Source organism: Pleurodeles waltl, unplaced genomic scaffold (genome assembly GCF_031143425.1).
Source record: "Pleurodeles waltl isolate 20211129_DDA unplaced genomic scaffold, aPleWal1.hap1.20221129 scaffold_91, whole genome shotgun sequence".
Lineage (NCBI taxonomy): Eukaryota > Metazoa > Chordata > Amphibia > Caudata > Salamandridae > Pleurodeles > Pleurodeles waltl.
The window spans coordinates 1,936,345-1,951,690 of record NW_027150403.1 but is presented as its reverse complement, the minus strand read 5'-3'; the positions used below and the strand labels follow the sequence as shown (position 1 = coordinate 1,951,690).

At 48.5% G+C, this 15,346-nt stretch overlaps 8 non-coding genes across 8 annotated transcripts; all 8 read right to left on the bottom strand.

Annotated features, from left to right (window-relative positions):
• Positions 1 to 3,262: 3,262 nt before the first annotated feature.
• TRNAL-CAA (transfer RNA leucine (anticodon CAA)) lies at positions 3,263 to 3,374 on the bottom strand. Its single transcript has 2 exons — positions 3,337 to 3,374; positions 3,263 to 3,308 (listed from the first exon to the last, which is right to left on the bottom strand). It is a non-coding gene; the product is annotated as a tRNA-Leu (tRNA).
• Positions 3,375 to 3,681: 307 nt separating this feature from the next.
• On the bottom strand, positions 3,682 to 3,754 carry TRNAV-CAC (transfer RNA valine (anticodon CAC)). The gene has a single exon. It is a non-coding gene; the product is annotated as a tRNA-Val (tRNA).
• A 388-nt stretch (positions 3,755 to 4,142) lies between these two features.
• TRNAP-AGG (transfer RNA proline (anticodon AGG)) lies at positions 4,143 to 4,214 on the bottom strand. Its single transcript has one exon. It is a non-coding gene; the product is annotated as a tRNA-Pro (tRNA).
• A 3,503-nt stretch (positions 4,215 to 7,717) lies between these two features.
• On the bottom strand, positions 7,718 to 7,789 carry TRNAS-AGA (transfer RNA serine (anticodon AGA)). Its single transcript has one exon. It is a non-coding gene; the product is annotated as a tRNA-Ser (tRNA).
• A 3,047-nt stretch (positions 7,790 to 10,836) lies between these two features.
• On the bottom strand, positions 10,837 to 10,909 carry TRNAV-CAC (transfer RNA valine (anticodon CAC)). The gene has a single exon. It is a non-coding gene; the product is annotated as a tRNA-Val (tRNA).
• Positions 10,910 to 11,297: 388 nt separating this feature from the next.
• TRNAP-AGG (transfer RNA proline (anticodon AGG)) lies at positions 11,298 to 11,369 on the bottom strand. The gene has a single exon. It is a non-coding gene; the product is annotated as a tRNA-Pro (tRNA).
• A 2,621-nt stretch (positions 11,370 to 13,990) lies between these two features.
• Positions 13,991 to 14,102, bottom strand: TRNAL-CAA (transfer RNA leucine (anticodon CAA)). Its single transcript has 2 exons — positions 14,065 to 14,102; positions 13,991 to 14,036 (listed from the first exon to the last, which is right to left on the bottom strand). It is a non-coding gene; the product is annotated as a tRNA-Leu (tRNA).
• A 769-nt stretch (positions 14,103 to 14,871) lies between these two features.
• On the bottom strand, positions 14,872 to 14,943 carry TRNAP-AGG (transfer RNA proline (anticodon AGG)). Its single transcript has one exon. It is a non-coding gene; the product is annotated as a tRNA-Pro (tRNA).
• Positions 14,944 to 15,346: the final 403 nt, after the last annotated feature.

The window sequence follows — 15,346 nt, the reverse complement described above, 5'->3', positions numbered from 1 at the left end:
TACACAGGTCACAAGTTTTTAAAGGTCATTTCTGTCTAAGTGTGCATTGAGAGAGACTGAGGTTTTAGGGAGCAAACACAAAAGCTGCTGCTGCCAAGTGTTTCTGCCCGGTCTCAAACCGGGGACTTTTCGCATGTGAGGCGAACGTGATAACCACTACACTACAGAAACAAGCTTGCTGATTTGACTGAAGGAGCACAGTTCCCCTCATATGTTTGCACGATTTCCTCTATACTTTATCAGCAGTTGCTCGGAATGCGAGGGGTAAGTGTGAAAATTGCAGCGGTGTCGGCCAGCATGCATACACTCAGACGTCCTGAAAAATCCCACAGCTGCGGGCAGAGACAGACAAATATCTGATGCCTAAATGCCAGGAAGGAGAGCCTGTGAAATCATCACACAGGGCGCACTGAGAGCAAGCAGGAAGGAAGCCAAGGCATTGTAATCCATTTTTCGCCTGAGGCAAAAAATATGTTTTGCGCAACAATGCTTCGAGTGGAATGAGAAATGTTGAGGGGTTGTGTATTTTGAGCAGGATTTGATTGTTTTCCGCTAAAATGGGCTCGTCTGGGATTTGAACCCGGGACCTCTCGCACCCTAAGCGAGAATCATACCCCTAGACCAACAAGCCTGGGCACAGAAATGCAACGGCTCCAACCCTGCTCGGAGGATTGGTGACACAGAGTGGGAGACTACATCCCAAAGCAAGAAACTGCACATGGTACTCTCTTCTGCAGTACGACTAGAGTCATTTGCATGGTCTTCATCGAACATGACATAAAAAGCCTCTATCCTTTAGACATTTTGGCCCAGATTTACAAGAAAATGACTAAGCGCGACGCTGTGCCAAATTTGCAAGCCCCACGTGCCGTCATTTTCAAAATGCAGGAAAGCGCCGTATTTAGTAGAATACAGCGCACCCCTGTGCTTCCCCCTGCGCCAGCTCTAAATCAGCTGCTGAGTGCCAACGCAGCCGTTCTTGCACCATGGTACAAGGATGACTGCGTTGAGGGGGAAATTGTTTTTGTGCAGGAAGGGACACCTTCCTGCCCAAAAAAAAAATCTTCAATGGTGATTTGCTCTTACTTCTATGTGTGCTGCAGAATGCATCACACATAGAAAGAGCAAAAACAAGGAGAAATGAAAACATTTCTCCTCAGTGCGCCACTCTAACGACACCCCTGGGATGGCGTTGGATTTTGGCGCTGACGCAGATTTACACCAACTTCTAAATCTGGAGCAGCATCAAAATGCTATGGTGTTGCTGTGGCACACTCCCAACAACACCCATTGCACGCCCCTTCCAGGGAACGCGCTGCGTGCTAAGGGGCCGTATTTACAAGGTGGTGTTAAGCCACAAAAAGTGGCTGAACGCCATCTTGTAAATACCGCGCAGTGCATAGTGCCACCGGGGCGTCACTAAAAGTGATGCTCCGGTGCCGATAGGGCCTTGTAAGTCTGGGACTTTATTTGCTCAAGGTGTGTGTTCTTGGTGAGGGCAGGAAAGCTATTTTCGCTCTCGTACCTTCCTTCCTTGGCTGGCTTGAATGCTGTAGGCTCAGGCTTCATTGCAAAGGTCAAACAGTGAGCAACTGACTGCCGTAAGCTGGCGCAACTCCTCTTGGTGAGCTGTGACAGATGCCCCAGGAGCGTAGTACCTCACGATGGTGAGGGATAGACACAGTCTCTTTTATCTCAGCTTGCCTGTCAGGTGAGGCAGGAAATGCAAATACTGTGAAAAAGCCCAGCAACTCGAACCAGGGACCTTTCGCATGTGAGGTGCGCATGATAACCACTACACTACACAAACAGACACACTTGCCGGCTTGCTTCATGTGTGCTGCATTGTACTGGAACCACCACACTATGGAAAGAAGACACACCTGCTTGCTTTATGTGGCTATGCATTGAACTGGGATGCAAGGATGAGGGCCAATGTTCATGACGCTCAAAGCTGAGCCTTCCGGAACACGATCTCTTCCCTTGGAAGAAAGGAACTGGGATCACTTTCATTCCAAGAGGTGATTTCAGAACTGGACCCGAAATTACCATGGAGAAGCACTGTGCATTTAATGTTCCTACGAGCACTGCTGCTCCAGCACAGAAAAGCAGTTGCAAAGAAATCTCGCATACCTTCATGATGCTGAACCGTCTCGACGCCAGTATAAAGCATGTATTGCATTGCAACATGACATCTTACAAGAGTGAAAAGCAGAAACACTCCTGTTTAAAACACAGACTGAACCTATAAAGGTAGGGGTTTGTCTGGGATTTGAACCGAGGTCCTCTCACACCCGAAGCGAGAATCATACCCCTATACCAACTAGACTGCCGCTGCATAGTCATTTGAAACATCTTCTGAAGCGTCTTTCAGAAAAGAAGGGCCATTTGGAGGCTCTCTCTCTCTAAGCGTGCCATAGCAATTGATGTTTTCTGTCAAGGATTTTTTGTTTGTCTCTAGCAAGGCAAGAGGTAGTCAAAATGCCCTGTGCCAGTGAGCTGAACTAGGGCACTGATGTGAAAAGCAGACCCTTTCTGGTAGTTGTAACCCGCTGCAAGTCATGGACCCTTGCACCTTAGACTTCCCAACCAGAAGCACTGAAGGGCCTGCTAGCTCTTGAGCCAGAGGAGCATGCCTCTTGGATTCAAACACACTTGCTCGATCAGCGCTCGATCAGGCTCGATCAGGTGAGATTTATATTAGTGGCTCATAGGCCTGAAACACTCACCTGGGAGACGCAGGGTGGCTGATTTCCCGGAATGGCCCTTGATGGGGAAATCACCTCCTTTCCCCCGCCTCATTTCAGAATTGTGTGCTAGTCGCAAGACAGTGTTCAGGGGTTCATGGGTACTGCCTACTCCCAGCTGCCTCTCTGTCTTCTTCATGTAAATTGCAAGTCACGAGGAGGCACCATTGCCAATATGCTCCGCCCACTTAACCAAGAAACCTAGTTTGAGCTTGTCTGCCTGTGTTGTTGCACGGGCAGTGTCTTCTTTGCCCAAAAGGTGGCAGGAGAGCCTCACTTCAAACTATAGAATCAACTGCTTAAGTAGAAACCAGCATGGTAGTTAGTGTCATAAAGTGCAGCTCTAACAGAAGGTGTGCCTGAGATGCCCCTTCCAGTAATACACAGAATTTTGATTGAGGGCCCAGCCGATGGGTTGGTGGATTTCTCCTCACATGCCACAGCAGCTTCCAAAGATAGTGGTGTGAGGAGCTAGCTCTGCAAGCAGAGCAAGATTTAAGGGAAGAAAATACACCTGTCAGAAGTGGGATTTGAACCCACGCCTCCATGAAGAGACCAGAAGGCTCAGCTTCACTGAAGATCAAGCTCTCTTGAGTCTGGCGCCTTAGACCACTCGGCCATCCTGACAGCCAAAACAGTGTGCAGGTCGGACTCTTCAGTCTGCACTTGTTGATTTTGCCGCTTGCAATGTTCCTATCAAAGTCACAGCTTTAAAGGCCCCACAATATAACATGGCCAAGAAAAAAAAAAAAAAACAGAACAAGAAACAATGCACATGCACGACCACCGAGGGATGCAGATAACTTTTTAGCGTCCTGCAATAGTAAAGCACGGTTTACACAGGTCACAAGTTTTTAAAGGTTATTTCTGTCTAAGTGTGCATTGAGAGAGACTGAGGTTTTAGGGAGCAAACACAAAAGCTGCTGCTGCCAAGTGTTTCTGCCCGGTCTCAAACCGGGGACTTTTCGCGTGTGAGGCGAACGTGATAACCACTACACTACAGAAACAAGCTTGCTGATTTGACTGAAGGAGCACAGTTCCCCTCATATGTTTGCACGATTTCCTCTATACTTTATCAGCAGTTGCTCGGAATGCGAGGGGTAAGTGTGAAAATTGCAGCGGTGTCGGCCAGCATGCATACACTCAGACGTCCTGAAAAATCCCACAGCTGCGGGCAGAGACAGACAAATATCTGATGCCTAAATGCCAGGAAGGAGAGCCTGTGAAATCATCACACAGGGCGCACTGAGAGCAAGCAGGAAGGAAGCCAAGGCATTGTAATCCATTTTTCGCCTGAGGCAAAAAATCTGTTTTGCACAACAATGCTTCGAGTGGAATGAGAAATGTTGAGGGGTTGTGTATTTTGAGCAGGATTTGATTGTTTTCCGCTAAAATGGGCTCGTCCGGGATTTGAACCCGGGACCTCTCGCACCCTAAGCGAGAATCATACCCCTAGACCAACAAGCCTGGGCACAGAAATGTAACGGCTCCAACCCTGCTCGGAGGATTGGTGACACAGAGTGGGAGACTACATCCCAAAGCAAGAAACTGCACATGGTACTCTCTTCTGCAGTACGACTAGAGTCATTTGCATGGTCTTCATCGAACATGACATAAAAAGCCTCTATCCTTTAGACATTTTGGCCCAGATTTACAAGAAAATGACTAAGCGCGACGCTGTGCCAAATTTGCAAGCCCCACGTGCCGTCATTTTCAAAATGCAGGAAAGCGCCGTATTTAGTAGAATACAGCGCACCCCTGTGCTTCCCCCTGCGCCAGCTCTAAATCAGCTGCTGAGCGCCAACGCAGCCATTCTTGCACCATGGTACAAGGATGACTGCGTTGAGGGGGAAATTGTTTTTGTGCAGGACGGGACACCTTCCTGCCCAAAAAAAAAATCTTCAATGGTGATTTGCTCTTACTTCTATGTGTGCTGCAGAATGCATCACACATAGAAAGAGCAAAAACAAGGAGAAATGAAAACATTTCTCCTCAGTGCGCCACTCTAACGACACCCCTGGGATGGCGTTGGATTTTGGCGCTGACGCAGATTTACGCCAACTCCTAAATCTGGAGCAGCATCAAAATGCTATGGTGTTGCTGTGGCACACTCCCAACAACACCCATTGCACGCCCCTTCCAGGGAACACGCTGCGTGCTAAGGGGCCGTATTTACAAGGTGGTGTTAAGCCACAAAAAGTGGCTGAACGCCATCTTGTAAATACCGCGCAGTGCATAGTGCCACCGGGGCGTCACTAAAAGTGATGCTCCGGTGGCGATAGGGCCTTGTAAGTCTGGCACTTTATTTGCTCAAGGTGTGTGTTCTTGGTGAGGGCAGGAAAGCTATTTTCGCTCTCGTACCTTCCTTCCTTGGCTGGCTTGAATGCTGTAGGCTCAGGCTTCATTGCAAAGGTCAAACAGTGAGCAACTGACTGCCGTAAGCTGGCGCAACTCCTCTAGGTGAGCTGTGACAGATGCCCCAGGAGCGTAGTACCTCACGATGGTGAGGGATAGACACAGTCTCTTTTATCTCAGCTTGTCTGTCAGGTGAGGCAGGAAATGCAAATACTGTGAAAAAGCCCAGCAACTCGAACCAGGGACCTTTCGCATGTGAGGTGCGCATGATAACCACTACACTACACAAACAGACACACTTGCCGGCTTGCTTCATGTGGCTATGCATTGTACTGGAACCACCACACTATGGAAAGAAGACACACCTGCTTGCTTTATGTGGCTATGCATTGAACTGGGATGCAAGGATGAGGGCCAATGTTCATGACGCTCAAAGCTGAGCCTTCCGGAACACGATCTCTTCCCTTGGAAGAAAGGAACTGGGATCACTTTCATTCCAAGAGGTGATTTCAGAACTGGACCCGAAATTACCATGGAGAAGCACTGTGCATTTAATGTTCCTACGAGCACTGCTGCTCCAGCACAGAAAAGCAGTTGCAAAGAAATCTCGCATACCTTCATGATGCTGAACCGTCTCGACGCCAGTATAAAGCATGTATTGCATTGCAACATGACATCTTACAAGAGTGAAAAGCAGAAACACTCCTGTTTAAAACACAGACTGAACCTATAAAGGTAGGGGTTTGTCTGGGATTTGAACCGAGGTCCTCTCACACCCGAAGCGAGAATCATACCCCTATACCAACTAGACTGCCACTGCATAGTCATTTGAAACATCTTCTGAAGCGTCTTTCAGAAAAGCAGGGCCATTTGGAGGCTCTCTCTCTCTAAGCGTGCCATAGCAATTGATGTTTTCTGTCAAGGATTTTTTGTTTGTCTCTAGCAAGGCAAGAGGTAGTCAAAATGCCCTGTGCCAGTGAGCTGAACTAGGGCACTGATGTGAAAAGCAGACCCTTTCTGGTAGTTGTAACCCGCTGCAAGTCATGGACCCTTGCACCTTAGACTTCCCAACCAGAAGCACTGAAGGGCCTGCTAGCTCTTGAGCCAGAGGAGCATGCCTCTTGGATTCAAACACACTTGCTCGATCAGCGCTCGATCAGGTGAGATTTATATTAGTGGCTCATAGGCCTGAAACACTCACCTGGGAGACGCAGGGTGGCTGATTTCCCGGAATGGCCCTTGATGGGGAAATCACCTCCTTTCCCCCGCCTCATTTCAGAATTGTGTGCTAGTCGCAAGACAGTGTTCAGGGGTTCATGGGTACTGCCTACTCCCAGCTGCCTCTCTGTCTTCTTCATGTAAATTGCAAGTCACGAGGAGGCACCATTGCCAATATGCTCCGCCCACTTAACCAAGAAACCTAGTTTGAGCTTGTCTGCCTGTGTTGTTGCAGGGGCAGAGTCTTCTTTGCCCAAAAGGTGGCAGGAGAGCCTCACTTCAAACGATAGAATCAACTGCTTAAGTAGAAACCAGCATGGTAGTTACTGTCATAAAGTGCAGCTCTAACAGAAGGTGTGCCTGAGACGCCCCTTCCAGTAATACACAGAATTTTGATTGAGGGCCCAGCCGATGGGTTGGTGGATTTCTCCTCACATGCCACAGCAGCTTCCAAAGATAGTGGTGTGAGGAGCTGGCTCTGCAAGCAGAGCAAGATTTAAGGGAAGAAAATACACCTGTCAGAAGTGGAATTTGAACCCCCGCCTCCATGAAGAGACCAGAAGGCTCAGCTTCACTGAAGATCAAGCTCTCTTGAGTCTGGCGCCTTAGACCACTCGGCCATCCTGAAAGCCAAAACAGTGTGCAGGTCGGACTCTTCAGTCTGCACTTGTTGATTTTGCCGCTTGCAATGTTCCTATCAAAGTCACAGCTTTAAAGGCCCCACAATATAACATGGCCAAGAAAAAAAAAAAAACAACAGAACAAGAAACAATGCACATGCACGACCACCGAGGGATGCAGATAACTTTTTAGCGTCCTGCAATAGTAAAGCACGTTTTACACAGGTCACAAGTTTTTAAAGGTCATTTCTGTCTAAGTGTGCATTGAGAGAGACTGAGGTTTTAGGGAGCAAACACAAAAGCTGCTGCTGCCAAGTGTTTCTGCCCGGTCTCAAACTGGGGACTTTTCGCGTGTGAGGCGAACGTGATAACCACTACACTACAGAAACAAGCTTGCTGATTTGACTGAAGGAGCACAGTTCCCCTCATATGTTTGCACGATTTCCTCTATACTTTATCAGCAGTTGCTCGGAATGCGAGGGGTAAGTGTGAAAATTGCAGCGGTGTCGGCCAGCATGCATACAATCAGACGTCCTGAAAAATCCCACAGCTGCGTGCAGAGACAGACAAATATCTGATGCCTAAATGCCAGGAAGGAGAGCCTGTGAAATCATCACACAGGGCGCACTGAGAGCAAGCAGGAAGGAAGCCAAGGCATTGTAATCCATTTTTCGCCTGAGGCAAAAAATATGTTTTGCGCAACAATGCTTCGAGTGGAATGAGAAATGTTGAGGGGTTGTGTATTTTGAGCAGGATTTGATTGTTTTCCGCTAAAATGGGCTCGTCCGGGATTTGAACCCGGGACCTCTCGCACTCTAAGCGAGAATCATACCCCTAGACCAACGAGCCTGGGCACAGAAATGCAACGGCTCCGACCCTGCTCGGAGGGTTGGTGACAGAGAGTGGGAGACTACATCCCAAAGCAAGAAACTGCACATGGTGCTCTCTTCTGCAGTACGACTAGAGTCATTTGCATGGTCTTCATCGAACATGACATAAAAAGCCTCTATCCTTTAGACATTTTGGCCCAGATTTACAAGAAAATGACTAAGTGCGACGCTGTGCCAAATTTGCAAGCCCCACGCGCCGTCATTTTCAAAATGCAGGAAAGCGCCGTATTTAGTAGAATACAGCGCACCCCTGTGCTTCCCCCGGCGCCAGCTCTAAATTAGCTGCTGAGCGCCAACGCAGCCGTTCTTGCACCATGGTACAAGGATGACTGCGTTGAGGGGGAAATTGTTTTTGTGCAGGAAGGGACACCTTCCTGCCCAAAAAAAAAATCTTCAATGGTGATTTGCTCTTACTTCTATGTGTGCTGCAGAATGCATCACACATAGAAAGAGCAAAAACAAGGAGAAATGAAAACATTTCTCCTCAGTGCGCCACTCTAACGACACCCCTGGGATGGCGTTGGATTTTGGCGCTGACGCAGATTTACGCCAACTCCTAAATCTGGAGCAGCATCAAAATGCTATGGTGTTGCTGTGGCACACTCCCAGCAACACCCATTGCACGCCCCTTCCAGGGAACGCGCTGCGTGCTAAGGGGCCGTATTTACAAGGTGGTGTTAAGCCACAAAAAGTGGCTGAACGCCATCTTGTAAATACCGCGCAGTGCATAGTGCCACCGGGGCGTCACTAAAAGTGATGCTCCGGTGGCGATAGGGCCTTGTAAGTCTGGCACTTTATTTGCTCAAGGTGTGTGTTCTTGGTGAGGGCAGGAAAGCTATTTTCGCTCTCGTACCTTCCTTCCTTGGCTGGCTTGAATGCTGTAGGCTCAGGCTACATTGCAAAGGTCAAACAGTGAGCAACTGACTGCCGTAAGCTGGCGCAACTCCTCTTGGTGAGCTGTGACAGATGCCCCAGGAGCGTAGTACCTCACGATGGTGAGGGATAGACACAGTCTCTTTTATCTCAGCTTGCCTGTCAGGTGAGGCAGGAAATGCAAATACTGTGAAAAAGCCCAGTGACTCGAACCAGGAACCTTTCGCATGTGAGGTGCGCATGATAACCACTACACTACACAAGCAGACACACTTGCCGGCTTGCTTCATGTGGCTATGCATTGTACTGGAACCACCACACTATGGAAACAGACACACCTGCTTGCTTTATGTGGCTATGCATTGGACTGGGATGCAAGGATGAGGGCCAATGCTCATGACGCTCAAAGCTGAGCCTTCCGGAACACGATCTCTTCCCTTGGAAGAAAGGAACTGGGATCACTTTCATTCCAAGAGGTGATTTCAGAACTGGACCCGAAATTACCATGGAGAAGCACTGTGCATTTAATGTTCCTACGAGCACTGCTGCTCCAGCACAGAAAAGCAGTTGCAAAGAAATCTCGCATACCTTCATGATGCTGAACCGTCTCGACGCCAGTATAAAGCATGTATTGCATTGCAACATGACATCTTACAAGAGTGAAAAGCAGAAACACTCCTGTTTAAAACACAGACTGAACCTATAAAGGTAGGGGTTTGTCTGGGATTTGAACCGAGGTCCTCTCACACCCGAAGCGAGAATCATACCCCTATACCAACTAGACTGCCGCTGCATAGTCATTTGAAACATCTTCTGAAGCGTCTTTCAGAAAAGCAGGGCCATTTGGAGGCTCTCTCTCTCTAAGCGTGCCATAGCAATTGATGTTTTCTGTCAAGGATTTTTTGTTTGTCTCTAGCAAGGCAAGAGGTAGTCAAAATGCCCTGTGCCAGTGAGCTGAACTAGGGGACTGATGTGAAAAGCAGACCCTTTCTGGTAGTTGTAACCCGCTGCTAGTCATGGACCCTTGCACCTTAGACTTCCCAACCAGAAGCACTGAAGGGCCTGCTAGCTCTTGAGCCAGAGGAGCATGCCTCTTGGATTCAAGCACACTTGCTCGATCAGCGCTCGATTAGGCTCGATCAGGCGAGATTTATATTAGTGGCTCATAGGCCTGAAACACTCATCTGGGAGACGCAGGGTGGCTGATTTCCCGGAATGGCCCTTGATGGGGAAATCACCTCCTTTCCCCCGCCTCATTTCAGAATTGTGTGCTAGTCGCAAGACAGTGTTCAGGGGTTCATGGGTACTGCCTACTCCCAGCTGCCTCTCTGTCTTCTTCATGTAAATTGCAAGTCACGAGGAGGCACCATTGCCAATATGCTCCGCCCACCTAACCAAGAAACCTAGTTTGAGCTTGTCTGCCTGTGTTGTTGCAGGGGCAGTCTTCTTTGCCCAAAAGGTGGCAGGAGAGCCTCACTTCAAACGATAGAATCAACTGCTTAAGTAGAAACCAGCATGGTAGTTACTGTCATAAAGTGCAGCTCTAACAGAAGGTGTGCCTGAGACGCCCCTTCCAGTAATACACAGAATTTTGATTGAGGGCCCAGCCGATGGGTTGGTGGATTTCTCCTCACATGCCACATCAGCTTCCAAAGATAGTGGTGTGAGGAGCTGGCTCTGCAAGCAGAGCAAGATTTAAGGGAAGAAAATACACCTGTCAGAAGTGGGATTTGAACCCACGTCTCCATGAAGAGACCAGAAGGCTCAGCTTCACTGAAGATCAAGCTCTCTTGAGTCTGGCGCCTTAGACCACTCAGCCATCCTGACAGCCAAAACAGTGTGCAGGTCGGACTCTTCAGTCTGCACTTGTTGATTTTGCCGCTTGCAATGTTCCTATCAAAGTCACAGCTTTAAAGGCCCCACAATATAACATGGCCAAGAAAAAAAAAATAAACAGAACAAGAAACAATGCACATGCACGACCACCGAGGGATGCAGATAAGTTTTTAGCGTCCTGCAATAGTATAGCACGTTTTACACAGGTCACAAGTTTTTAAAGGTCATTTCTGTCTAAGTGTGCATTGAGAGAGACTGAGGTTTTAGGGAGCAAACACAAAAGCTGCTGCTGCCAAGTGTTTCTGCCCGGTCTCGAACCGGGGACTTTTCGCGTGTGAGGCGAACGTGATAACCACTACACTACAGAAACAAGCTTGCTGACTTGACTGAAGGAGCACAGTTCCCCTCATATGTTTGCACGATTTCCTCTATACTTTATCAGCAGTTGCTCGGAATGCGAGGGGTAAGTGTGAAAATTGCAGCGGTGTCGGCCAGCATGCATACACTCAGACGTCCTGAAAAATCCCACAGCTGCGGGCAGAGACAGACAAATATCTGATGCCTAAATGCCAGGAAGGAGAGCCTGTGAAATCATCACACAGGGCGCACTGAGAGCAAGCAGGAAGGAAGCCAAGGCATTGTAATCCATTTTTTGCCTGAGGCAAAAAATATGTTTTGCGCAGCAATGCTTCGAGTGGAATGAGAAATGTTGAGGGGTTGTGTATTTTGAGCAGGATTTGATTGTTTTCCGCTAAATTGGGCTCGTCCGGGATTTGAACCCGGGACCTCTCGCACCCTAAGCGAGAATCATACCCCTAGACCAACGAGCCTATGCACAGAAATGCAGCGGCTCCGACCCTGCTCGGAGGGTTGGTGACAGAGAGTGGGAGACTACATCCCAAAGCAAGAAACTGCACATGGTGCTCTCTTCTGCAGTACGACTAGAGTCATTTGCATGGTCTTCATCTAACATGACATAAAAAGCCTCTATCCTTTAGACATTTTGGCCCAGATTTACAAGAAAATGACTAAGCGCGACGCTGTGCCAAATTTGCAAGCCCCACGCACCGTCATTTTCAAAATGCAGGAAAGCGCAGTATTTAGTAGAATACAGCGCACCCCTGTGCTTCCCCCTGCGCCAGCTCTAAATTAGCTGCTGAGCGCCAACGCAGCCGTTCTTGCACCATGGTACAAGGATGACTGCGTTGAGGGGGAAATTGTTTTTGTGCAGGAAGGGACACCTTCCTGCCCAAAAAAAAAATCTTCAATGGTGATTTGCTCTTACTTCTATGTGTGCTGCAGAATGCATCACACATAGAAAGAGCAAAAACAAGGAGAAATGAAAACATTTCTCCTCAGTGCGCCACTCTAACGACACCCCTGGGATGGCGTTGGATTTTGGCGCTGACGCAGATTTACGCCAACTCCTAAATCTGGAGCAGCATCAAAATGCTATGGTGTTGCTGTGGCACACTCCCAACAACACCCATTGCACGCCCCTTCCAGGGAACGCGCTGCGTGCTAAGGGGCCGTATTTACAAGGTGGTGTTAAGCCACAAAAAGTGGCTGAACGCCATCTTGTAAATACCGCGCAGTGCATAGTGCCACCGGGGCGTCACTAAAAGTGATGCTCCGGTGGCGATAGGGCCTTGTAAGTCTGGCACTTTATTTGCTCAAGGTGTGTGTTCTTGGTGAGGGCAGGAAAGCTATTTTCGCTCTCGTACCTTCCTTCCTTGGCTGGCTTGAATGCTGTAGGCTCAGGCTTCATTGCAAAGGTCAAACAGTGAGCAACTGGCTGCCGTAAGCTGGCGCAACTCCTCTTGGTGAGCTGTGACAGATGCCCCAGGAGCGTAGTACCTCACGATGGTGAGGGATAGACACAGTCTCTTTTATCTCAGCTTGCCTGTCAGGTGAGGCAGGAAATGCAAATACTGTGAAAAAGCCCAGCAACTCGAACCAGGGACCTTTCGCATGTGAGGTGCGCATGATAACCACTACACTACACAAACAGACACACTTGCCGGCTTGCTTCATGTGGCTATGCATTGTACTGGAACCACCACACTATAGAAACAGACACACCTGCTTGCTTTATGTGGCTATGCATTGGACTGGGATGCAAGGATGAGGGCCAATGTTCATGATGCTCAAAGCTGAGCCTTCCGGAACATGATCTCTTCCCTTGGAAGAAAGGAACTGGGATCACTTTCATTCCAAGAGGTGATTTCAGAACTGGACCCGAAATTACCATGGAGAAGCACTGTGCATTTAATGTTCCTACGAGCACTGCTGCTCCAGCACAGAAAAGCAGTTGCAAAGAAATCTCGCATACCTTCATGATGCTGAACCGTCTCGACGCCAGTATAAAGCATGTATTGCATTGCAACATGACATCTTACAAGAGTGAAAAGCAGAAATACTCCTGTTTAAAACACAAAATGAACCTATAAAGGTAGGGGTTTGTCTGGGATTTGAACCGAGGTCCTCTCACACCCAAAGCGAGAATCATACCCCTATACCAACTAGACTGCCGCTGCATAGTCATTTGAAACATCTTCTGAAGCGTCTTTCAGAAAAGCAGGGCCATTTGGAGGCTCTCTCTCTCTAAGCGTGCCATAGCAATTGATGTTTTCTGTCAAGGATTTTTTGTTTGTCTCTAGCAAGGCAAGAGGTAGTCAAAATGCCCTGTGCCAGTGAGCTGAACTAGGGCACTGATGTGAAAAGCAGACCCTTTCTGGTAGTTGTAACCCGCTGCAAGTCATGGACCCTTGCACCTTAGACTTCCCAACCAGAAGCACTGAAGGGCCTGCTAGCTCTTGAGCCAGAGGAGCATGCCTCTTGGATTCAAACACACTTGCTCGATCAGCGCTCGATCAGGCGAGATTTATATTAGTGGCTCATAGGCCTGAAACACTCACCTGGGAGACGCAGGGTGGCTGATTTCCCGGAATGGCCCTTGATGGGGAAATCACCTCCTTTCCCCCGCCTCATTTCAGAATTGTGTGCTAGTCGCAAGACAGTGTTCAGGGGTTCATGGGTACTGCCTACTCCCAGCTGCCTCTCTGTCTTCTTCATGTAAATTGCAAGTCACGAGGAGGCACCATTGCCAATATGATCCGCCCACTTCACCAAGAAACCTAGTTTGAGCTTGTCTGCCTGTGTTGTTGCAGGGGCAGTGTCTTCTTTGCCCAAAAGGTGGCAGGAGAGCCTCACTTCAAACGATAGAATCAACTGCTTAAGTAGAAACCAGCATGGTAGTTACTGTCATAAAGTGCAGCTCTAACAGAAGGTGTGCCTGAGACGCCCCTTCCAGTAATACACAGAATTTTGATTGAGGGCCCAGCCGATGGGTTGGTGGATTTCTCCTCACATGCCACAGCAGCTTCCAAAGATAGTGGTGTGAGGAGCTGGCTCTGCAAGCAGAGCAAGATTTAAGGGAAGAAAATACACCTGTCAGAAGTGGGATTTGAACCCACGCCTCCATGAAGAGACCAGAAGGCTCAGCTTCACTGAAGATCAAGCTCTCTTGAGTCTGGCGCCTTAGACCACTCGGCCATCCTGACAGCAAAAACAGTGTGCAGGTCGGACTCTTCAGTCTGCACTTGTTGATTTTGCCGCTTGCAATGTTCCTATCAAAGTCACAGCTTTAAAGGCCCCACAATATAACATGGCCAAGAAAAAAAAAAAAAAACAGAACAAGAAACAATGCACATGCACGACCACTGAGGGATGCAGATAACTTTTTAGCGTCCTGCAATAGTAAAGCACGTTTTACACAGGTCACAAGTTTTTAAAGGTCATTTCTGTCTAAGTGTGCATTGAGAGAGACTGAGGTTTTAGGGAGCAAACACAAAAGCTGCTGCTGCCAAGTGTTTCTGCCCGGTCTCAAACCAGGGACTTTTCGCGTGTGAGGCGAACGTGATAACCACTACACTACAGAAACAAGCTTGCTGATTTGACTGAAGGAGCACAGTTCCCCTCATATGTTTGCACGATTTCCTCTATACTTTATCAGCAGTTGCTCGGAATGCGAGGGGTAAGTGTGAAAATTGCAGCGGTGTCGGCCAGCATGCATACACTCAGACGTCCTGAAAAATCCCACAGCTGCGGGCAGAGACAGACAAATATCTGATGCCTAAATGCCAGGAAGGAGAGCCTGTGAAATCATCACACAGGGCGCACTGAGAGCAAGCAGGAAGGAAGCCAAGGCATTGTAATCCATTTTTCGCCTGAGGCAAAAAAATATGTTTTGCGCAACAATGCTTCGAGTGGAATGAGAAATGTTGAGGGGTTGTGTATTTTGAGCAGGATTTGATTGTTTTCCGCTAAAATCGGCTCGTCCGGTATTTGAACCCGGGTCCTCTCGCACCCTAAGCGAGAATCATACCCCTAGACCAACGAGCCTGGGCACAGAAATGCAACGGCTCCGACCCTGCTCGGAGGGTTGGTGACAGAGAGTGGGAGACTACATCCCAAAGCAAGAAACTGCACATGGGGCTCTCTTCTGCAGTACGACTAGAGTCATTTGCATGGTCTTCATCGAACATGACATAAAAAGCCTCTATCCTTTAGACATTTTGGCCCAGATTTACAAGAAAATGACTAAGCGCGACGCTGTGCCAAATTTGCAAGCCCCACGCGCCGTCATTTTCAAAATGCAGGAAAGCGCCGTATTTAGTAGAATACAGCGCACCCCTGTGCTTCCCCCTGCGCCAGCTCTAAATTAGCTGCTGAGCGCCAACGCAGCCGTTCTTGCACCATGGTACAAGGATGACTGCGTTGAGGGGGAAATTGTTTTTGTGCAGGA